The sequence below is a fragment of the Mytilus californianus genome, unplaced genomic scaffold (genome assembly GCF_021869535.1).
Source record: "Mytilus californianus isolate M0D057914Y unplaced genomic scaffold, xbMytCali1.0.p SCAF_8, whole genome shotgun sequence".
Taxonomy (NCBI): Eukaryota; Metazoa; Mollusca; class Bivalvia; order Mytilida; family Mytilidae; genus Mytilus; species Mytilus californianus.
Window position 1 is genome coordinate 19,680,376 of NW_026262734.1, and position 26,269 is coordinate 19,706,644.

General features: G+C 31.1%; 1 long non-coding RNA gene and 1 pseudogene across 1 annotated transcript; both read left to right on the forward strand.

The window, feature by feature from the left end:
* The first annotated feature begins 250 nt into the window (after positions 1-250).
* On the forward strand, positions 251-12,876 carry LOC127711938 (protein N-terminal glutamine amidohydrolase-like; annotated as a pseudogene).
* Positions 12,877-23,007: 10,131 nt separating this feature from the next.
* Positions 23,008-25,583, forward strand: LOC127710953 (uncharacterized). Its single transcript, XR_007986417.1, has 3 exons — positions 23,008-23,675; positions 24,403-24,513; positions 25,335-25,583. It is a non-coding gene; the product is annotated as an uncharacterized LOC127710953 (long non-coding RNA).
* The last annotated feature ends 686 nt before the right edge of the window (positions 25,584-26,269 follow it).

Here is a 26,269-nt window from a genome sequence, read left to right on the forward strand (position 1 = left end):
AGGCTTAACTCATTAGATGGATTCAAATAGAAATACTACACAGAGTGGACGTGGCCGAGTACTTGTATATCCCAACAACAAAAAGACAATAATTACAGATCTGAGAGTACTCACAGTTACTGACAGCTAGTTTAAAGCCATTAACAACTAATAAAAAAATCATGAGTTTAAGACTAAATTATCAATCCGTACACATCCAACATCCAATGAATTTGGTGTAAAGACGTCATAAACAGTCAGAGAAAAACACATGACCTTGTGCAATGTCAAGATACAGGTATAGACAGATTGTATATCCATGAATGTTTATATGTATATAACAATAATATTTAGTTTGCTTTTAATTTAATGATAACAAAATCAATATCAATACCAATAAAAACAATATTCAATGATCTAATTACAGTGTTGAATTGGTAACCTTTTAGAATAAGTTTATTTAAAGGATCGATAACTTTACCAGGATCTTTTCTAAATTTCCGGGGACGGTAAACAACATTTACGTAAAAATGAAAATGTGCTATCCCGTTTGAAATAAAATTTTACAACCAAATCTTTATATCTATGGAAGAATTTAGTAAAGGTTTTAAGTAATTTGTGGTAACGAAATCCCTGGCTAAATAATTTACTAGTAATACATAGATTACGTTCGTTAAAATCAAAAACTTCACAACAGACACGGGCATAGCGAACAAGTTGAGAAATATAAACACCGTAAGATGGAGCCAAAGGAACATCACCATCCAAAAAGGGAAAATTAAAAATAGGGGAACGAAAACTTTTGTCGTAAATTTTAGTGTGGATTTTCCCGTGTAAAACCGAAATATCTAAATTTAGGAAAGGACAGTTATTACCGTTTAAATTTGATTTATTTAAAGTAAGTTCCTTTGGGTAAATTTCGGCAGTATATTTAGAAAATTCTTGATTATTTAATGAAAAAATATCATCAAGATAACGGTAAGTGTTGTTGAATTTATCAATTAAATGCAATTTAGATGGGTCTTTACTGAGTTTGGTCATAAACTGTGATTCATAACAGTACAAAAACAAGTCTGCTATTAAAGGGGCGCAATTAGTGCCCATAGGAATACCTACAACCTGTCGATAAACTTTGTTGCCGAAATGTACATAAATATTATCAAGGAGAAAATTAACAGCTTCAATCATCTCATCACACCTCCAGTAAGTATATCTAGCATGTTTACCTTTCCCATTAGAGAAGAAGGCTTTAAAAGAGATGCAGCAAATATATTTGCATTCAGATTTACCAAACGACCATTTAATCAAATAGGAAAACTTTTGTTTGATAAGATTGTGTGGAAGTGTAGTATAAAAAGTAGAAACTGTCAACAGAATCAAAAGGACCATCAAAGGCACGTAATATGGTATACCGTTGTCCGTCTGTCCGTCCGTCCGTCCGTCCTTCTGTCCGTCTGTCCGTCCGTCGTCAACATGTCGGACATTGGTGAATTGTTTATATCCCTTTCATTTTTAATAAATTTTAGAATTTACGTTTCCGAGTTATGGGATTTTATTCATTTAAAAAAAGGGGATTTTCCAGTTTTCGGACAATAACTCAAGAATGCCTTCACCAACTTGCAAGAAATTTTGGTTTTTTGTGTATATCTATTGACATGAGCTCCCTTTTGATTTTTATAAATTTTAGATTTTACGTTTCCAAGTTACGGGGTTTTATTCATAAAAAAGGGGGATTTTTCAGTTTTCGGACAATAACTCAAAAAATGCTTTCAGCAGTTCTCATGAAACTTTGATGAATTGTTGATATCTATTGATGTAAGCTCCCTTTAGAATTTTATAAATTTTAGATTTTACATTTCCGAGGTATGGGGTTTTATTCATTAAAAAAGGGGGATTTTCCAGTTTTCAGACAATAACTCAAAAATGATTTCAGCAATTCTTATGAAACTTTGTTGAATTGATTATATCTATTGATGTAAGCTCCCTTTAGAATTCTATTAATTTTATTTTATTCATAGTCTGACAACAGATTTACTAAGTATTGCGCAACAGTATAGTGTATTGCACAACAGCAAGAAATCTTTATTTGAATATAAATTCAATTCATATAACCAATTTCAATGCATAACAAGTTCTTTGACTACATTTATTCATTTTGGGAGGGGGTCAATTCGCACAGGCACAGTGTATTGCACAAAAGCAAAAAAATGAATATAAATTCAAATCATATAACCAGTTCTAAGTTCTTTGACTACAGTTATTCTGTGTCAGAAACCTATTATGTGTCAAATATTGAATTACAATCCAAATCCAGACCTGTATCAAGCGCGAATATTGTGTCTATTTTTGCCCCAACTGTTCAGAGTTGGACCTCTGCAGTCGTATCCAGCTGCGCCCGGCGAAGCAATTTATTTGTGTAGTTAAGGAAACCAATACATAGTAGGGACCTTCAAATGTTCAGAAGAAGCCTTAAGCTGTGATGTGGTTATGATATGTTTGTTTACTATATGACTCTTTGTGGAGCACACGGTCTTGAATTTAGATGAATTTTAAAATTTCATTCTTAAGAACGTCCGTGTAGTACTTACGGTATACCACAACCACATTGTTAGCTGCTTTGTCGGCCGGTACAAACACAAACCGCTTTGAAAGTTCTTGAACTAGCATGTTAAAAAGTTGGATCAACATGTTGGTTTAGTAGACAGAACATGGTTAATTTTTCATATCAGATAACATGTTCTCGTACTGAATAGGCATTTAATCTGCCGCTGGACATTAAACAGCCATCTATCTTTCATCATCACCCTATTTCAGTGAATCACTTAACTACCCGAACATTTGTCTGTTTTAAAATTACTCTTATGTGTCATTACAAATGTATTACTTCCCTTTAAATATAAGTTTTATAGATTGAATCCCTTATTAAGAATGACTTTAAGACTAATGAAGTTATTTTTTTTAGGATTACCAATTGATATTTATATATAAACAGTCTGAGAAAAAATCATTCGTTTACGACCTTGATACGTCCTTACCCTTCCCATGTGATTTCAAAACATACAATTTAGAGGTAATAAGATCTAATCAAACCTTACAACCACAATTCCATAGGTATGTACAATATAAGGCAATGTAAGATATTATCAGACACTGCATATCACAAATCTATATTTAGTTTCTAAAAAAATAGACAGAAAAAATCAAAGAGAGAGAATACATTTTTCATGTTGGTGTTTCAACATAAACAAGGTGCATTGCATTGAACCATCATATTAACATATGATATTTGCCTTTTACCTTAATGTGAATTTACTAAATATTAAGCATGTGAAAGTCAGATATGCATTTTCTTTTAAGTTAGCCTATGTCAGGTATGATATGAGCTGCATCATATAGGCATTGACATTATGCAAGTGCACACACACATGTAACTGAATAAGACTGCTAATTTTGGAACATTCAAAAACAAAATAAATAAAACAGTCTGTTTTGTGGGTTTCTTATAACAATGTATAACAACTAAATTTTCAAACAGTTACAGACTTTCTGCTGAGATTTTTTCAATCTGATAAAGCAGGGATGGGGTAATTGAAAATGTAATGGTAATTACGTGTAATGCATTACAATTTTCCATGTAATTCAATGTAATGTGTAATTGAGCATTTTCTTTATTACATGTAATGGTAATTTAATTAATTACAATGAAAAAAGCATGTAATGCTAAATTACTTTTGAATTACATTTGAATTACATGTATTTTTTTGGTGTTAATGATAAGAAATTATGTTTATAATATAAATTGTAAAATAATATTTATTTTACAAATATTAATATATCAGGTACATACTTTTATAATAAACAAGTCTGTAATTTATTCTCAAGTTTTTATACTATTTATTTGACATACAGAAATGTTTGCTTAATAGTCTGATAATTTTTTAAAAATGTGAGAATCATATATTAGTGTTGTTCAGTTTTTAAGAAAGATACATAGATTGATAACATGTAAATACATACCATTTATACATGTATGTATGGTAAAAAATGTGTAAACATTGTTGAATAACTCTTCTTAGACAGTTCAGTTAGAATTTTAAATCACTGCACACAATCATTTTGTCAAATTAGTATACACAAAAGGATTATAGAAACAAAAATTATCAGCTGTAAAAACAAACAGCAATTAATCTGATTAAAATGTGTAATAAAACAGCCTAGGGACAATGCCACTATAACATGTATTTTATCTAATTAGCAAAATATTCTAATATTTAGAAATCATACATTGTTTGTACTAAAATTATTTTCAAAATTGTTACAAGCAAACTTTTTAATTTTTGTAAAGTTAAAAAAAAAAAAAATGGAGACATTTTTAATTAATTTATAGTTTTTTTTTAATCTATAGCATGTTTAATTTAATTACTTCATTTCCGAGTGGTCAAAATACCCCTTAATGTATTGGCAAGTTAATAGGAACACACTCCCTCTTCTATCAACACATCTTATGATCTAGTAATACCTATCACTTCGCTACTGTCAAAAGACTATTTAGAATTGCTGGCAAAGTGTTCAGACCAGAGAGATGCAGACTAAATGACAAATATTAAAACTACTAATGATGGTCAAATGAAACCCTAAAACTATGTTGTATTAAGCTTCCATGAATATTTTACACATGCTATATATATATATATATATATATATATATATATTTATATATATATATTGTTTAAATTTTTTTTATAGAATGTAATGTGAAATTTAATTAATAACTTTAGTAAAGTAATTGTAATTTGATTAATAACATTTCAAAAACTGTGTAATGGTAATTAGTGTAATTGATCATTTTTGCAATGTAATGTGTAATTTAATTAATTACATTCCAATGTAATTGACCCCAAGTCTGTGATAAAGGTTAATAGATGTATTGATATTAATTTGCATCTAAGGTTGATTTCTATCAGATGCAGCTCAAACAATGTATGCTAGGACATGTTGCTGTATTACAATAAGATATTGAGTCTTGTACAATGCACTTTTGATTTTATTATGAAGTGCATTTATGTAAAGTTTTAAATTATTTGTTTTTTGCCAAAAATATAATCCAGTGCTAGAATGCAAGTCATATAAGGAATAAAAAGCATATATCCATTCTAAAATTTGAAGTGTGTAAGAAAAGTTGAATTCACTCTGCAAGGGTGAAAGACTTTTTCCATGCAATAAATGCATTGCGAAATCATCAGATGTCGATACTGAGTGAAATATTTTATTACTTCATCTCTATTTATGTGATATTTCTTGTCAGAAAAATTAAGCAGAATATACATCTTTTACCTTTAGATCTTTTCGAGTAATCTCAGCACCAATATATAGACGTTTGCTTCAGACAGAAGTCACATGTTAAATTAAGAAGGAAACTACCTACATCCTCCACCAACATATCAATGTACTAAAACCAAAGGTACAGTGGCTTTTACAATTACAATTTAAATGACTGAAATTCAACGTAAATTGTTTAAAGCACAGTTAATGATGTGCTAATATTAACTGTTACCAATTTAGATATAGTTGTAAATATGGCTACTGTTTGCAAAAAAAAAAACCCAAAACAACAACATAATACAATGTACAAAATTACAAATGAAATTTATACTCATAAATTATTAATAAAAATACTTTTCTTGAGTTTCTGGCTTTTGAACTTGAAAATTATAAAAAGATAAAGAGAAACTAAATGACCAAATTTATATATTCAACAGTATCTCCCATCCCTATAGTTTTTCCATGCAGCTCAATTTTTTCCATAGAATAATGATGGAAATTTCGTTTTTTTTCATGGAATTCCATCAACTATATGTGTTACTTTTTCCATCATTTTCCATGATAAGATGGAAAACTTTCCATGGAATCCCATGCAATAAATTCTTTTTGGATGGAAAATGGAATGGAAAGTAGACTTATAAAACGTTATAGATGGAAAAGAGGATGGAAAGTGGACTTAGAATATTTTCGATATAGAAAAGAGGATGGACTCTTGACTTCGAATATATTTATCATGGAAAAAAAGGATAGAATCTTGACTTAGAATATTTTTGAGATGGAAAGAGGGTTGAATGATGACTTTAGCATTGACAAAATGTACACACAAATTCTTTCCATGCATAATAATTCTTTAAATTATCATCAATAAGGCATGTTAGCCAGTGAAAGAAATGAAATGTGCCATCTGTTTTTCATTTATAGTCTTTGTGTAGTGGACTGGAAATGACTTGAACATAAAGTTTGAGGCCAAATGTAGGGTAGCACATAGATTTATACATTTTTGTGCAATCATTATTACTTAAAACATAAAGATGGTAAATAAACAATCAATGGATAATTTTTACACGACTGCAAAAATTAAAAATATTTTGGTCGTATATTGGTATCACGTTGTCGTCGTTGTCGTCGTCGTCGTCAGCGTCGTCCGAAGACAGATGGTTTCTGTATAATAACTTAAGTATAAGTAATATAGAAATCAATCAAATTTCAACAAAAGGTTTATAACCACTAAAGGAAGGTTGGGATTGATTTTGGGGGTTATGGTCCCAACTGTTTAGGAATTAGGGGCCAAAAAAGGGGCCCAAATAAGCATTTTTGTAGTTTCCAGACAATAACTTGTGTTAAAGTGTATGAATCTCTCTGAAATTATACCACAAGTTTCCATACTACAAAGAGATGGTTAGGATTGACTTTTGGGTTATGGTTCAAACCATTTAGGTATTAGAGGCAAAAAAGGGGAAAAACAAGGGTTTTTCTGGTTAAAGGACAATTGAGACAATTTAAAAGCAGTGTAAGGGAGGTAATCCAAATCAATTTAAAGAACAATGTTTGATTACCTCCCTTACACTGCTTGTAAATTATGTATTAAGAAATGATGATTGTCTTAAGGTGATTAGCTGTCAATTTATGTTTAGCAGTTACTATTTATTAATATTAATTTTAGCCATGACTTTGTATGTCATTTTATATTTTAAAACTTTTGTGATGTATTTAAATGGGTAATTATGGTTGCAAACTTTTTTATAAAATAAGGGAAACGGGGGAGGTGAAAAATATTGGAGGGGGACAATTTTTCTCATTTCAGATTTCAGAAATTAAAAGAAAAGTTCTTCCAATATTTTTTATGGGGGGTTAATATTCAACAGCAGAGTGTATTGCACAAACGCAAAAAAACAGGGTAAAATTTTTTTTCTGGGGGGGGGGGGGGGGGGGCATAGTGTATTGCACAAAAGCAAAAAATTGAATATAAATTCAAATCATATAACCAATTTGAAGTTCTTTGACTACAGTTATTCTGTGTCAGAAATCTATTTTGTGTTGAAAATTTAATTACAATCCAAATTCAGACCTGTATCAAGCGTGAATATTGTGTCCATTTTGGTCCCAACTTTTCAGGGTTGGACACCTGCGGTCGTATCCAGCTGCGCTCAGCGAAGTAATTCCTTTATTATGATATATATATAAAATGTTCAAGATATAGGTGATTAACTGTATCCAATTGGGGCACTTTTCAAAGTAGTCAGATAACTCCTTATACAACCCCAACACATTTAGAATTTGAACTTGCAATGGATATACAGACAACAAGCAAAGATGTCTTCTCTCCTGCACAAAATGTGAAATATACATTGGATGCAGATGATATAATTCATAATAGTTCTTGACATTAAAAAGTGCAGAATTATTTTCTGATGACTTGCAAATGTTGCACTGACTGTTGGATTTAGGAGCATTTCTTTTGGTAAGTACACCGAATTAGATGCCACCATATTGAATGTGAGCATGTTCCTTTATTTCGACATAATAACATAATGAAGAGACCTACTAGATAGTAGATTTACACTTATAATTATGATGATTGTGTAAGACAAGACAAACTCAAACTGTTTAATGTATTATAATAACTAATAATCCACTAATGAAGTAATTTGGCTATAACATTTAAGATCTAAGGTATGGTTGCCAATGAGACATCGATCCATAAAAGTAAAAAAGTGTATCTTTATAACAAACTACAGATCAAAACTAAGATCTAAAAACATGGACAATACCCATGACATTTATATACAATGATTACGAAAATCAAATATTTAAGACAAAGGCTGAACAACCTTTAATATTCATGCACCAGTCTCTTGGGACTGGTACATATACCACAGAAATGAGGTTAAATGTATTCTTCAGTTAAACACCAGTTGTGAATCCAGGATATTTTGTTAGACATCACACATTCTGAATAAACGTTTTCATTTGTGATAAAACAGATTTCTTTTGATTGCATGAGTTTACCTTATAAAACAGGTATAATCTGATAAAAAATCTCTAGACAGTTATTTGAATAAAATTATGAATACTGTTAATATTCGTATATCTCATTTTGAAAACAATTCTGAAATTAGTAATAGGTTCCATGATATTCCCATTTCCAGAATAAAAAATAAACTCCAAGTACTCGCAAAGCGGTTTGTGTTCGTACCGGCAGACAAAGCAGCAAATAATGTAGTGGTGGTGTGACGCATATACTACACGGAAGTTCTCCAAAACGAAATTACAAATTCATCTACATTCAGGTCCGTACGCTCCACAGAGAGTCAAATTGTAAACAAGCATATCACTGCCACTACCCAGCTTAAGGCCTCTTCCGAACATTTGAAAGTCCCTACTATGTACTGGTTACCTAAATTGCACAAAAAACCATTTAAATTCCGTTTCATCTCCGCATCTAGTAAGTGTTCTACTGCTAATCTATCAGTGCTTCTAACTATCTCCCTTACTACTATCAAAGAACTTGTTATTAATTGTAATAAAGCTTATGAAAATAATGGTATTAATTATTTTTGGAGTGTTAAAAATTCTTTAGAGGTTTTAGATAAAATACATGCTTTTGATGGTCCTTTTAATTCTGTTGACAGTTATGATTTTTCTACTCTCTATACTACACTTCCACACAATCTTATCAAGAAAAAGTTTTCATATTTAATTAAATGGTCTTTTGAAAAATCTCATTTCAAATTTATTTGCTGTAACTCGTTTAAAGCCTTTTTTTGTAACGAAAAAGGAAAGTATGCTAGATACACTTACTGGAAATGTGAAGATATGATTGAAGCTTTAAATTTTCTCCTGGACAACATATATGTACGTTTCGGCGATAGAATGTATCGACAGGTAGTAGGTATTCCTATGGGCACTAACTGCGCCCCTTTAATAGCAGATTTATTCCTGTATTGCTATGAATCTCAGTTTATGACCAAACTCAGTAAAGACACGTCATTGTTACATTTGGTTGATACATTCAACTATACCTTCCGTTATCTAGATGATATTTTTTCGTTAAATAATCCAGAGTTCTCTAAATATACTACCGAAATTTACCCAATAGAACTTACTTTAACTAAATCTAACATAAACAGCAGTAGTTGTCCTTTTCTGGATTTGGACATTTCAATCTCTAAAGGAAAACTCCATACGAAAATTTACGACAAAAGAGACGATTTTTCATTCCCTATTGTTAATTTTCCTTTTTTAGACGGCGATGTTCCTTTGGCTCCATCATACGGTGTATATATATCCCAACTCGTTCGCTATGCCCGTGTGTGTAGTGATGTCATAGATTTTAACGAACGTAATCAATGCATCACTGGTAAATTATTAAATCAAGGATTTCGTTACCATAAATTACGTAAAACATTTGCTAAGTTCTTTCATAGATACAAAGGTTTGATTAGTAAATTTGGCTGTACTTGTAGAAAGCTGATTAAAAACGGTATTTCACATCCTAAATTTTACGGTAATATTGTACTTAAAGCGCGGAAATCACTATGTGATCCGTGTAAACTCATCGAACCTTTAAACAGGCTTATTAGTAAAGGTTATCTTACCAATGTTGTAATTAGATCTTTGAATATAGTTTACATTGGCACTAATATCGATTTTGTCATCAGCAAATTAAAACATAACTAAATTTGTATTTTTTTCAAGTGGACTGTATAAAGACACACCCACGTTCGTTTAGATCTATAAAGAGGTTAAACTCCTAACTATCCTACTGTCTGTCGATACATTTATTTTTGGCATTGCACTAGTCATGTCTTCTTTGACTGTCCATGACGTTAAAATACTAAATCCCTTGGATGTGTTTTAGTTGATTTTAGTCTCTGATGCATGATTTTTTATTATTAATTGTTTTGGCTTTTAACTAGCTGTCAGTAACTGCGAGTACTCTCAAATCGTACGTTCTTGTTTATTTGACCTGTTGATACTAATTGTATTGCTTTTTTGTTATTTAATGTTATTCAGGGTTATATCTGGTCTATATACCAGCTTTGATAAGTGTTTGGTATAACTATAAATTTTCACTTCGTACTATGAACATCAAAATTATTTATTTTGTAATAATATTTCCTTTCTCTATTGGTACTATACACGTATACCTAGCAACAAAATTATTTTCATTTTCCTGTGTTTAAAGTTATTGCAAATGGATGGTATTTTTGTTCGAGCATATTGTTTTTCTTTAATTGTTTAACATTTCTTACCGATATAACATTTTACTTTATTTTATTATTCTTCCCTTAGTTTATTTATTTTGTATTCAAAATTATTTCCTTTCTCTATTGGTACTGTACATGTATATCTAACAACAAAATTATTTTCATTTACCTGTGTTTAAAGTTATTGCAAATGGATGGTATTTTTGTTCGAGCATATTGTTTTTCTTTAATTGTTTAACATTTCTTACCGAAATATCATGTTACTTTTATTATTCTTCCCTTAGTTTATTTATTTTGTATTTACATTGTGTCATAGGTCAAATTTATTTGTTCAGTGTATGTTCATTGGTGTTAATATGTCCTTTGATTGAGTTAAGCTATTTCAGTTGATATTTTATAGTGTGTCTTTCTATGTTGTGATGTTACACTATTGTTTCAGAAAAAGGGTGAAGGTTTGGTACCATTAAAACGTTTAAACCCGCTGCATTTGTTTGCACCTGTCCTAAGTCAGGAATCTGATGTTCAGTAGCTGTCGTTTGTTGATGTGGTTCATAAGTGTTTCTCGTTTCTCGTTTTTTTTATAGATTAGACCGTTGGTTTTCCCGTTTGAATGGTTTTACACTAGTAATTTTTTGAGGCCCTTTATAGCTTACTGTTCGGTGTGAGCCAAGGCTCCGTGTTGAAGACCGTACTGTGACCTATAATGGTTTACTTTTATAAATTTTGACTTGGATGGAGAGTTGTCTCATTGGCACTCATACCACATCTTCTTATATCTATCAAATGAACATATCACCCACTAAAAATTGTTGGTCATTATTGTGTTAAGGAAATTATTTATAGAATATTTTATTATTTATTACAGTAACATTATATTCTTAGGTATCATGAGGATTGAACGAAACTCCAAAAATATGGTTATTGCTGTTCTATGAGATAGATCTACTGAAGCTATGTTGACAAAATTGACATTTATAACCTTAATTTCTTGTTATAAAGCCAGAGCAAACATATAACAAGTTTTTGCTTGTTTATTGTATTTATCATAATACATCAAATTAATCTGAATTAAAGGTTAAAATGATGATTGAGTTTTATTGCTTTTACTGACCAGTACAAGACTCAATATAACTTACCAAACTGAAACAATGCATTGCACATAGTTTTTTATGTTCATTATTACAGATAAGGTTAAACAGGGTATTTGGCAAAAGGTTAATTTGAGCAATCCATTTTAAATTGAAATGATGGAAATATTACCATGGAATTCCATGGAAGAGAAACATCATGGAATATATTTCCATGGAATTCCATGGAAAAATATCATGGAAAATAGTTCCATGGAATTCCATGGAAAATATTTCAGATGGAAACACGATTTCCTTTTTTTCTCTTTTTATTTTCCATGGAATTCCATGGAAAACAGTTTCCAATACTCCATGGAATTCTATGGAAAAATATTCCATGGAATTCCATGAAGTTTTCCATGACGGATGATGGAAAATCTAGGGATGGGCTTCAAACTGGTCAACATGGCTTAAATCACGAGTTAATCTGTTGAAGAATTTATTGCCCTTCCATGTCCCTTTTTTTTCAATCTAAATAAAATTAGTTCTATGCACTTGCTTCTCGTTGTTTATATGTCGCGCGATGGAATCTCATGCACGACATATAAAAAATGAGGAGCAAGTGTGGAGAACTAAGTTTAATTAGAATTGATTTTTTTTCCAATTTAGTATGTGGGTAAACAAAAATGAGAATTGGCCTCAGAGTTTACTAGAGTGCAATATGAATGATAACAGGCTTCTTAGAGACTCCAGTAAGCTTTATATATATATTTATTGAATTACAATAATTTGAAGCTCAATTAGTTGAACAATTTCTCGTAACGGTATTCCTAAATATGATTTTATTAATTCATTAAAGTTTTTAGAATTAGTCACGAGCACAGTAGTCAGTACTTCGGTACTAGTATAACAATACGGATATGGGTTTGACTGAAATTTTTGGAAATCATTTGAAAGTTAGGAGTATTTACACGTATCCCTCATGCAAAGCTCTGAATCCTTTTCCAACTTTGGCAATACTCTATGTCTTTTGTTTGTTTGTTTGATCAGCTGTTCACCATTTGTATAAGGTTTTGGATTTACAAATATTTTGGCCTCAAGTTTTGCTAAAGATACTTTATTAGTTGAAATATGCATCTAATCTAAACTTTACACATTATTTGAATTATTTGATGTTTATTTTTCTATTTTCAGAAAATGACAATAATATAAGTGATATTATCAGTATGGACCCAGATGTTAGAGTTGGAATGGTAAAACCTTTGAATGACTTTGTTTCTTTCTTTCATCATTCATAAACTACATTTTTCCAAATCTATCAATAGATGTGAGACCGATTATCATGTTTGTAAAGGAAAAACTATTACTCACTTTAACTGAAGCAACTTCTTTAACAAGATGTCTTTTTTATATACTAGTTAATATTTTAGGTATACTAAAATTTACAAGACCAACAGATACAGTATTGTTTATGAACTGTATCATCTTGAACATGTTGAACTGTGATATTATTTGTTATACTATATTTTGTATATTATATTAATTTGTTTATGCTTTATTAAAATAACAAAGTTAATATTTAGTTAAATCAATAACATGCCAGAAATTCAAACACCTTATGATAATATGTATTATCTACATTTTAACATAGATTCTACTTCTGTTGTGCAATTATAACGCACAAACAAACAGAAAGAGAATATGTTTTCCTGTATTTATGCCCAGCCTAGAATAAAAGAGGGGCATTAATGTTTTCATGTCTGCACAAATGCTGCACATTTTACATGTCAGTTTGTTTGTCCATTAGTTAGTCCATCCCATATGTTAAAGTTTTGAATTTAGGTATTTTGTGATCACATAAACTTGAACATAGTTAACCATTAAGTTAAATGTTTAATAATTACTGAAAATCAAATATTGTAAGCGATTTTTTTTTGCAATTATCCTGATCAGAAAAATAACATGATTCACTGAACATGGAAATGTGATGGTGGATGGTGTTCAATAGGTCCATATTCTTGTTGTTTCTTGTGACACATTGCTGCCGATATAGAAAAACTTTGTGTTTGCCTGTGATTGCATCTATTCATCCATTCAGCCTTGTAAGCATTATCATGTGTACAATTCTTTCAAACTTAGAGATTTATATCAGCAATGTCTCAGACGAGATCGACAATCAGTGCCGATTAAATGTTTGTTAAAGAGTTATGCTCCTTGCAAATATTAATTATGTGCAAGAGAGGCAAACGATACAAAAGGAACATTCAACTCATAAGTCGAAAATAAACTGACAACGCCATGGCTAAAAAAGAAAAAAAAAACCAAAAGATACCAGAGGGACATTTAAACTCATTAATCTAAAATAATCTGACAACACTATGGCTAAAAGGAAAAAAGACAAGCAGACAAACAATAGTACACAAAACACAACATAGAAAATATAGATTAAGCAACATGAACCCCATCAAAAACTGGGGATGATCTCCACACGTGGCACCCGTCATGTTGCTCGATCATGTCAGTACAAATCCGGTTGGTCACTTTCGAAAAGAAGGGGATGGGATTTTAGTTACAACATTTGGGAAATATCTGCTGTAATCTGTTAAAGGGATATATTACAGTCAACCAGCTCGTGGTGGGATCCATAAAATAGTATTGTATAAGCGTTTTAAAGTGTACAATTTTTCAAGGTTTTTTTCAAACTTGTATCGCAGGTTTTCGTCAGCAATGTCTTAGACCAATTCGAAAATTAGAGCTGATCAACTATTTTCAAAAGAGTTATGCCCCTCGGAAATATTAAGTATATAAAAATTGCATTGTTATTACTTCCCAGCATATATATTTTAAAGATATGTATTACAAAAACAATCGTGTTTTATATGACCGCAAAATATTTTGCGGTCGTATATTGGTATCATATCGTCGGAGTCGTCGGCATCACCGTCAGTTTCGTCCAAAGACATTTGGTTTCCGGACAATAACTTAAGTATAAGTTAATAGAAATCTATGAAATTAAAACACAAGGTTTGAAACCACAAAAGGAAGGTTGACATTGATTTTGGTGGTTATGGTCCCAACAGTTTAGGAATTAGGGGCCAAAAAGGGTCCTTAATAAGCATTTTTATACGCCCGTCTACGGGACGTATTATGGTATACCGATGACCGTCTTTCCGTCCGTCCGTCGTCAACATGTTGGACATTAACTCTAAAACGTTTTAACCAATATGCATGAAACTTTGATGAATTGTTTATATCTATTGACGTGAGCTCCCTTTCTTTTTTTATAAACTTCAGATTACCGATTTTCCAGTTTTCCGACAATAATTCAAGAACGCTTTAACTAACTTGCAAGAAATTTTGGTAAATTGTTTATATCTATTGACACGAGCTCAGCCCTTTCGATTTTTATAAATTTTAGATTTTACGTTTCCGAGTTACAGGGTTTTATTCATAAAAAAGGAGGATATTCCAATTTTCGGACAATAACTAAAAAATGCTTTCAGCAGTTCTCATGAAACTTTGGTGAATTGTTTATATCTGTTGATGTAAGCTCCCTTTAGAATTTTATAAATTTTAGATTTTACAATTCTGAGTTATGGAGTTTTATTCATTAAAAAGGGGGGATTTTCCAGTTTTTGGACAATAACTCAAACAAAATTTCAGCAGTTCTCATGAAACTTTGGTGAATTATTTATAACTATTGATGTAATCTCCCTATTGATTTTCATAAATTTCAAATATGACATTGAGAAGAACTTGAACTTTATTTGTTTACAGTCTGACAACAGATTTACCTAGTATTGCGCAACAGCACAGTGTATTGCACAACAGCAAGAAATCTTTAATTGAATATAAATTCAGTTCATATAACCAATTTCAAGTTCTTTGACTTCATTTATTCAGAAACCTATAATATGTCAAATATTTAATCACAATCCCAATTCAGACCTGTATCAAGCTAGAATATTGTGTCCATGTTTGCCCCAACATTTCAGGGTTGGACCTCTGCGGGCGTATCCAGCTGCGCTCAGCGAAGCAGTTTATTGTAGTTTCCAGAAAATAACTTATGTGTAAGTGTATTGATCTTTCTGAAATTTTACCACAAGGTTCCATATCACAAATGGAAGACTAGGATTGACTTTGGGGGTTATTGCCTTAAACGTTCAGGAATTAAGGGCAAAAAAAAGGGCAAAAAAAAAAGCATTTTTCTAGTTTCCAGATAAATAACTTGTGTTTAAGTGTATGGATCTCTCTGAAATTGTATTGCAAGGTACCATACCACAAAGGGTGGCTGGGATTGAATTTGGGGGGTAATTGCCCTAAACGTTCAGGAATTAGGGTCCAAAAAGGGGCCAAAAACAAGCATTTTTCTAGTTTCCAGACAATAACTTGTGTTCAAGTGTATGGATATCTTTGAAATTGAACTGAAAGGTACAATACCACAAAAGAAAAGCTGGGATTGAGTTCTGGGGTAATTAATTAGAGGGGGGTTAAAAAATTGGGGGGTCAAAATGTTTTTGGTTTTTTTTTACTTCAAATTTTCCATTTTTACATTGATTATTTCTGATTTATATATAAAAGCAAAAAATACTGACATGGCAGGAAATACACACCAAACATGATGTGTAAATTAGTTTCTCTAATTCTTTGACAATTTATACCTTTCTGCACTCATTGTATAAAAAAATTTAATCAACGTGTGGTTGCCGGTGATCTCAGAAGATGATTGGACGAGTTTAAGGGTCATAACCTTAATCAGCTAACTGGATGAATCAAAATATGCTAACAGGTGTTAATGAAATTGACAACTTTGTGAAATTTGGAAGGCACTCGAAGGGGATTTTTGTTTAACAAAAAATGAAAATTTATTTTTTAGTCATTAGAGAAACAGATTCTCACATAGTTACTCGTGGATTATCGGATTTATCCAATCTCGATAGTTAAATTATAAATTTTAAAGTCCTCGCCGAGTCTCGGTCTCAGATTCGTTTTGGTCTTAATCAATCTTCCAATCTGTCTGGTCTTTTTAAGGGTGCCTACCATAAATCAAGAAACTACTACTTTCCTTTGATAGACTGGTATAGTTCATAAGATAAGTTATACTCTTATTCATCAGTGTTGTCCGTTTCGTATGCAACCTTAACGTGGAACAGAAGTCAGAGAATGTGCATGAGATCCGTCTAGAGATACCATAAACTATTTGCAAACAGTTCTATATTTCAGAAACTAGAAAGTAGACAAATGCTTAAAACTTTTTTTCGTATCACATGATTTCTAATTTTTGTAAATAAAAGCACAACCATATTTATTGTATAGAACCCAAGAAATCGGACCACCGTTCAGTTTTCATGGTTGATATGGTATACATGTAAGCATTATGGCAGCTAAATTCGGACGGTATACTGAATGACTGTAAGGTCTGCAAGTCTTACCTTTTACTCAATTCAGGGTTCACTTGTCAACTTTAACTTATCATGGTTAGATCTGTTTCTCGGAAACTATAAGTGATATGTCAACTATGTTAGTTGTAAGGGATAATTTTAAGATTTGCATGTCTATCTGGCAGCGCTCAATTGACCTTGTGACCTCATTTTGATTGGTTATTAGATATTGTAAAGAGTTTGTAGTTAATTTTAAGTCGTTTATTTTCGATACTATAAGCAAAATGTCAACTGCATTTGATGTATGGAATGCACGTGTTTATTGTGTTGGACAATTTAAACACCGGCAAAATTTAGACTGTTTGCACCAACTGGCCATACATTCAATTTGAGAAAAGCTCCCCTACTGACTGGAAGAAATAAGCTATTCATTCTAATAGTTACAAAATGTCTAAATTTTGAGCTCCACTCATACCGTAGGTGGTTGCTAATTCAATCATCTTGCGTCTGTCGTCCTCCGTCGTCCAATAATTTTTACAAAAATCTTCTCCCCTGAAACTTCAAAACCAAATTTAATTAAACTTGACCACTGTAGCTGTACCTACTGTGTGTTTATCCAAAAACTCTCAAACACAATGCCATTCTTATAGTTAAATGAGGAATTTTGCCAATTATTGCGTTTTGACCAGTATCTTGAAAACTATCAATAATTTATCCTAGAAAGATGAGTTGGGAAAATTGCATACCTATGTTTTAACATAGAAATACTCCCAAAAGAAACTATTAACAAGTCAATTTAGGGAGATAAGCTAGTTATATTAACTGAAAATACCATTTATCTCTCTGAATTTGATTTTAAGATTGATATATTCATTTTAATTTGTTGTTCACCTTGATACATGGGAATATGATTTAAAATTACTTTAGGCACTCAACTCTTTTATCTTCTAGTCTTTTTGTCAGTGATTTCGCGATCACGTTGATTGTAATTGAGAATTGCCATAGAAATATGACTCTTTTTTCTGAGAATTTCATGAACGTAAAGGGATGATTTTGATTAAAAAGGAAAAATAACACCCCTGTAATCTTTTAGTGAAATAATATTCAAAATGATGACGTTCTACATTTCAATCCCTGTGTTTTTTCAATTTTTAATTTTAGATATAGAAACTAACTCATTGACAATGCTTTCGAGGTTAACATGCACATTGATTTCTCACCTGCTTTACTGTAGATTCATTTATTTTCGTGGGTATCAATTTTAGTGGATTGATGGATATTTGATTTCGCGGTTTTGCCAATCACTTCATACAAAACCTAAAAATAATTTGTTATTCGTTGAACATTTGAATTCGTGGTTCACCTGTACCTACAAAACGTACGAAAATCGTTATCCAACGAATAATAATGAATCCACAGTAAATGAAAATATTTTTGGGTCTATGGACGTTCCTGAAGGTAAATCATGGAAAGCACTTCGGATGCAACCAATATAATATAGTGTTATTTTATGTTGCTAATTTTGTCTTCTTTTAAAGAAACTGATACACGTAGATATCATGTTTATCCGTTAAATTAAATAAGCACTTTACTGAATTTCGTCCATGCATCTGATGCGTGAATTGTTTCATTATCGAAAGATAATGGACTCATGGGCAAAGCTAAGCACATGTCTTGTTCATGCTACATTTGTTTGTGGCAATATGAATACTGCATGTATATGCATGTGACGAAAGATTATGGTCTTCCCCACAATAAATAAACTCTATAAATAGTGGGAATGAAAACTTCGCATTATTTCTACATCAAAAGAAAGGTTACACAAGTTTGAACTTTAATTTATCATAACATATATTGAATTGGAAAAACTGTTCAATTATCCAATGAAAAACATTCATTTGCAATGCATATGATTAAAAGAATCTGACAAAATTAGAGAAGTAAAAAATACCATGTTATTGAACACAGGGTTCAAATTTGTTTTTGCGGAAAATGATGACAAAAGTCGGATCGTTATTTAGAATATGAGAATTAAGCATTCAAATATCTGCAAAGGCATTCAAAATGTTCAGCATACCATCTTTAAGTTTAAAGTTTTTAGTTCTAATATTATTTTTCTCATTTTTTTAGAAATGCTTATGTCAAACTTCAATAAAATATATACTACATATTTCTATGAAAATTTCTTTAATCAATCAAGTCAACATTATTAATTGCTAAAAGCATATATTAAAAACCATTATCCCTTCTAAAAATTGAAATATTATAAAAATATGTCTCAATATTGAGAAATTCTCCATATATGAGAAATTGTATACATTTTTGTTTCTGGAATTTTATGGAAATGGAATAAAAGTGTAATCATCAATGTCAAACAATTTTAATAACAAATAAATAAATGATTCTTAGATGATCGAGTTGGAAAAACTACATTTCTATGTTTCAACAGTGAAATACTCCCAAAAACAACTATTAACAAGTAAATTTAGGGAGAAAGCGCCTCGGATGCAACCAATCTAGTGTTATATTCTAAGCTTGAAGAAACTGATACATGTACATAGATACCATGTCTATCCGTTAAATGAAATAAGCACTTTTTAGCATTTTGTCCATGCATCTGAAGCGTGAAACCGTTTCATTATTGAAAGATAATTATCGAAAAGATAATGAACTCTTGGGCACAGCTAAGCACATGTTTTATTCATGTTACATGTGTGCGTGGTAATATGAATACTGTATGTATATGCATGTGACGATAGATTATGGTCTTCCCTACAATACATTAACTCTATAAACAGTGGGAATGAAAATTTCGCACTATTTCTACATCAAAGTTCAACTTATATACTAGTCAACAAAAGAAACAATACACAAGATGGCACTTTAATTCGTCATAACATATAATGAATAGGTAAAAATTTGAAATTATCCAATGAAAAACATTCATTTACAAAGTAAATGCATATGATTAAAAGAATCTAACAAAATTGGAAAGTTAAAAAATACCGTTTTATTCAACACAGGGGTCAAATTTGTAATGCGGAAAATGATGACAAAAGTCGGCACGTTATTTCGAATATGAGAATAAAGCATTCAAATATCAACAAAGGCATTCAGAACTTTAAGCAGACTATCTTTAAGTTTAAAGTTTAAAGTTCTAATAATATTTTCTAATTTTTGGGTGAAAATACGATTTTTGAAATAACAAAAATAAAAAAAAACAAATTGGCGTATTTGCCTTAAATCAATGGTTTTAATAAGAAAATATAACTCTGTAGATATTGGACCAAGTGGGCAATTATTTACCTTGGTACACTGTATCCAATTTCATTATATATGAAAAAGACATTGCCTTGTATCGTTTCTTTTGTTGACTAGTATAGTTCCAGTTCTGCTTTATCTCCACTTAACTTTAGTGATCTTCCTATGTACGCAATGACATACTGTGGAGATTTGTCACATTGGTGATCATACCACATCTTATATAAATAATTCGTATGCTTATATAAATAATTCGTCGGCTTATATAACAATAAAATAAGTACATCGATATCTTGAAACATGGAATTCACATGTCAAATATTTGTAATGCTGTTAGGTTTTCTGCACAATGTTAATGCAGAAATTCAAAGTTTTCAGTCAGCAGAAAAACAAAACGTGCTTGATGTTGCACACAAACTTGGAGCTACTACCTTTCTTTCACTTGTAATTAAAACGAATCTTACTGCAATGTTTATTCAAACAGGTAAGCTTATATAAATAAGCATTTTCAAAATCTCAGCTACGGTATTTCAAATGTATAGAATTATTAAAACATGCGCTTGTTTCAATGGAAAACGAAAGATAACTTTTTTTTTCTCATTTAATTATAATTTGTTTTGTGGTGCAAAGCAGGAGAGATGCATGTCTATTCTTTTTACCGTTTTATAATTGGAAAATATTGTAGGAAACTAATTTGCAAATAATTTCTTACACATGCATTTAAATCAGTTTGAGAGATTGTGCCAGAAAAATGTTTCCCCGATGTTAAATAAAGTTTAATAAACATAATAAAAAAAATATCAAATGTTATTTTAAAACGGGGTTGCAGATTTTTTAGTCCCTGTCTTATGTTGTATATGAAATAAAACTCACCTAGATTGCATTCAGTAAATGCATTAAACAAATATTAATGTATGCACTAATAATATGAATATCATTTGGGTATTACGAAAATATATTTTGCGAAAATATATTCCTTTTACTTTTCAACCATATTTATATTGTAAAAAATGAGGATACCAGGGTCCATTTTGTTTGATATAAAAACTGGGACTATTATAAGTATAAGAGTCCTAGATAAAAACAGGCTAGTTTTTAATAACATACAGCATAAAGATTTTTGTAAGGTTGATGTTGTATTTGATTTTAAATATAGTTTGAATGAGAAAAAAATTACGTGTGTCCTGAAACTTTTTTTTTTCTCAAGAAATTTAGAATATAATTTTATCTAAAGTCCTTCGACCGCACACAAGTCACACAGGCTGAATATTCGGGATAACAATTTTGTAAGTTTAATTTTGATTCTATGTTAATAACGATTATAATTGTTCAGGTCTTGAACGAGAATCAATCATATGTTGCTTTTCTACATTGTATGACATTCGTTTTTGTTGCAGGACACGCGACAGTATTGATCCCATCTAATAATGCATTCATTGATCTACCAGATGAACAGAAAAATCATCTAAATGACTTGTCATACGCAAGGGAAATTTTGTTGTACCATTTAGTTGATGGGCGACACGATAAGAAGAATTTTAAAAACGAGGCTCTGTACAAATCAAGGTCAAAAATGGACAATGGAGATAAATTTTTAAAAGTCCGTGTTAATATTTACCATGGAGGAGAGGTAGGAGAATTTTTTCAGATAATTGTTTATGCCCTAGTCCAAAATACTTGAAAATCCAAAATATATAAAGAAAATTAACAATAAATGAACAAGCGAACAAAGGAACAAACGTGTAGCCAAATCCGTGAAAGGAATCAGAGCTTTGAATTAGAGGAAACCTTTGAAATTAGTGTAAAACAGGATACCTCTTCTTAGTTTTCTATGTTGTGTCTTGTGTTCTATTATTTGTCTGTTTGTCTTTTTCATTTTTAACCATGTCGTTCTCGACGCTGTCAGTTTGTTTTTGATCTATCAGTTTAAATATCCCTCTGGTATGTTTTGCCCCTCTTTTCCAATAAGCCATGGTTGATAAGTGTATTGCAACCATGACTAGTATCATCTGTAGAGGGTCTGTAAAACCTTTCTGGGACCTCGGGATAAGACCTTAATTTTTGCGGGAATTCGGGATTTGGCTTTATTTTTGCGGGGATTCGTGATAAAAACCTACCACTCGGGAATTGAAGATTTGTTTTGGGGGATACGAGAGAGAATGTTTTTCTTCTTGGAATTCTGGAGACACACCCTTCATCGTCTTTCTGTAGAGCTAGAACGACCTATCTATTCAGTTTAAGAGTTCGCTTTTTGGTTTTAGGGTTTTGTATGGACCGTTTTGTGTATCATTAAAAATTGAACAGGTGGAAAGTATATAATAAATATAAAGTATCTATTCATACAATTAAAAAAATGTTCTGACTCAATTTGCTCCTAATTTTGATTAAGGGGATCATAAAATTTTGATTAATGTCTACATGATTGTTTTTCTATTTGAAGAAATTGGATGCTTTTCATCTTTCATTATTTATACTTGAAGATTCAAAGTTTTCTAAATTTATATATACATAAGAACATGAAAGAAACATGTTATACTACGTAGAAAAATAGGTTATACTTTTAAACATAGATAATAACTGCAGGAGGAAGTCCTATTGTGAAATTTGATAATGAGGCATCTAATGGTATTGTACACATTATGTCACGTGTCATGTTCTGGCCACCACGATATGGATCCGTAGCACAGATCGTCAATATACCAATCACTACATTCATGGCTAATGGGTTGTTGGACGGTGGATTAACTGAACAGTTGAACAGTAGGCAATTGTATAATTTATGAATGTTCTTAGTTTTGAAAGAAAAAAGATAGGCTTAAAGGGATGTACTCATGCGGGAATCTTTATATATATATACCAGAGGTGCATGAATTGACAGAGATCGATACATTATTCCTTTTTTCAAATCCTTAGAAAAAAATTCTTATTATCTTCTGGGTTCTATGGAATGCATGGAACAAGTTTTGATTTTATTTCTTGGTCTTACTGACATAAGACAACTTTAATAAACAATTAAGACATCTTTGTAATTTTGGTAAACAATTCATATGACGTTTTCAAAACTGATTAAATGATCAGATACTTGGCTTTACTTAGTTTACTTTTTTTGTTGGAGTTTTTGGGTGTTAAATGGGCAAGGAGATAAAAGGCGGGTTTACAAATTCCTGACGTAAAACCACTCGAAGTTAAAATGGATATCACAGCGCATGTCGCAGATGCGGGTAATGTAAATCAAAAACTATAACGGGCTTGCCTGGTTTACAAAGTTACTTTGAATTTGTATACGAAGTGTTGTTTCTTGCATCCTCCGATATATACGATAGCCTTGTTTTTGTTCATGTTTTTTTTTGCAGAAAAAGAACCATATACAGTATTTGCTCCTACGGACCTTCCTTGGGAAGCACTGCCAAACAAAACTATGAACAAACTTAGAGGGAACAAAACAGCAATTCGCCGTATGTATATCTACTTTATATAGATAACCTTAACTGTATTCGGCAAAACCTTTGGGAATTTTTTGTCCTCAATGCACTTTAACTACGTACTTTATTTGGGCTTTTTTACTCTGTTTGTTCGAGCGTCACTGACGAGTCTTTTGTAGTTGAAACGTGCGTCTGGGGTAAATGCAGTGAGATGTCGTATTTAAAAAAAAAAAAAAAAAAAACATTTCAAATTATCAAATATTAGTTTTCAACTAAGACTGACTAATTTTATGCTACATGTATAAAAACAAATATACTAAGTACAAAAATCATCTGATTTGATAAGATTCAAGGTCAACGAGGAAAAGACGTTGGGACATAAATCTAAAATATTTCATTTTGAAATAAAGATTAAATTATTGAAGAAATAACCAATGATCTATCAAAAACATATATAGATATAGGAAGATGTGGTATGAATGCCAATGAGACAACTCTCCATCCAAGTAACAGTTTATAAAAATAAACCATTATAGGTCAAGGTACGGCCTTCAACACGGAGCTTTGGCTCACACCGAACAGCAAGCTATAACGGGCCCCAAAAATTACTAGTGTAAAACCATTCAAATATATGCCAAGATATAATACAATGTTTTACATATTGTTATTGACCGTTGATCATCCTTTTTATTTTAAATTTATATTTGTTTTATTTTAAAACCGTGCGGGACACTCTCTTACATTTAAATCTTTTGGACAGGTGTTATGGAAAATCACATAGTCTCAGGAACATATTTTACAAATGGCTTGAAACAGAATGACACTCTGACAACGATGCTGGGAGAAGAATTGAGAGTGGATTCTATTATAGGTTCGTCAAAGGGTATTAAAATTAGTTTTTCATATAGAAAAGGAAGTTGTGGTAAGAAAAGCAACTATATGGGTGTTCTATTATAGTATGTTTTTTTAAAACAATATAAATATACAATATAGTTTTATATATATAGATATATAATTATCTTTTATCGTAACGATTAGTTGGAAGTCCGTTAAAAAAGAAAAAAGTACAGTTAAATGCATCATACTATGATTATGCCAGTCCATTGTCTTTCGTAGCACATTTAATTGTTGGCCGACCCAAATTTTTATAGGGTAGAGACAAACACCAACATGTCTTTTGGTTGTGATAACCATTTCACAAATTATCACTATAGGTTGTCTAAGATTGTTCAAAGAATGGAAACCCGGATATAATCCATGCGAACGATTATTCATAGTTATTGTAGTGAATATATATACAATATTAGGTCAATGTCAAAAAAATATAAACTTTTTTGTATGAGGCTGAGAAACTAGGGGAAGGGCGAGGTTCTACCGAGTCCTTCCCCAGTTTTGCACCGAATACAAAAAAGTTTATATTTTTCTGACATTGACCTAATATTGTTTTTATACTGCAACTTAAATTAATGCATTGATAGCTATTTAAATTGTTAAACTAATTCAAAAATAGTTCTCATCCTTTAAGGAACCCTTGAAATAAACACAACTAGTTGCAGTATAAATAGAAGCACACGTCTTGCACATGCAAGATCTACTCATTATATCTGAATTTAAACAGGGTTTGGAATTCTGTACTTTTTATTAAGACGGAAGGACCGAAAAAGCCATTACTTATATATTTTTATTCTATAGGTAATGTGACAGTGAATGGATCTTTTCTAGGATTTCCGGATATTGCTGCCACCAACGGAGTTGTACATATCACGACAAAGATTTTTTGGCCGATAGATTTTGACTGGGAACATTAATTAGTTCTGATGAACAAGTAGAGACAGAGACTGTCGGAGTGAAAACGTTTTGGAAGAATTGAATATATTTTAATGTATTTAGTACTAACAAATGATATTTATGTATGCTTATTATCTATTTTTTTTTATACAAGACTGGTTACCCTTTCTTTTTTATTTTTTTATACATCAAATAAAAAGTAAAAAAGGACGTATATACTTTGTACCTTATATACCTACACGCATTGAAAGCTGTAGCGTATCAGTTTCTTATTATACTATAATACGTGATACATTTATAAGGGAAAGTAATCTCTTTTGATCGTCTTCTTTTTCTCTTTTCTGCTATGAATCGCCCCGAATCTAGAAAAGTTTTGAATACATTTTGAAAAGACTATTAAAGATATGGCCATTAAAACAATTCCAAAATGAAAAAAAGAGATCGACAGATATATGACAGAAGGAATACTGACTTGAATTTGTCTCTACTTTGATCATTCTCTTGTAATGTTTATGATTTACAGTTTGGATCAAATCTATTATGTCGGTCTATTTTCTTTCTCTTCCTACTTTTATGCTAACATCAGTTTAAGAGAGTGTTTATGCTATATTCAGTCTTTAAGTTTAAATCTAGTATTTCTTCAATATGCATGTCTTCATTGTATTCAGATGTACATGTCTTACCACTTTAAATATTGATCCCATATCCTGTAATACATCTATCTGTCTATCTTGATGTTTTAGAATATATTTTTTTGGCAAACTGTTTAAGGTGTTGAAATACAGATTGATATGCTAGTCAAAGATACGTGCTATACAGTTTATCAATGGAACATGGAA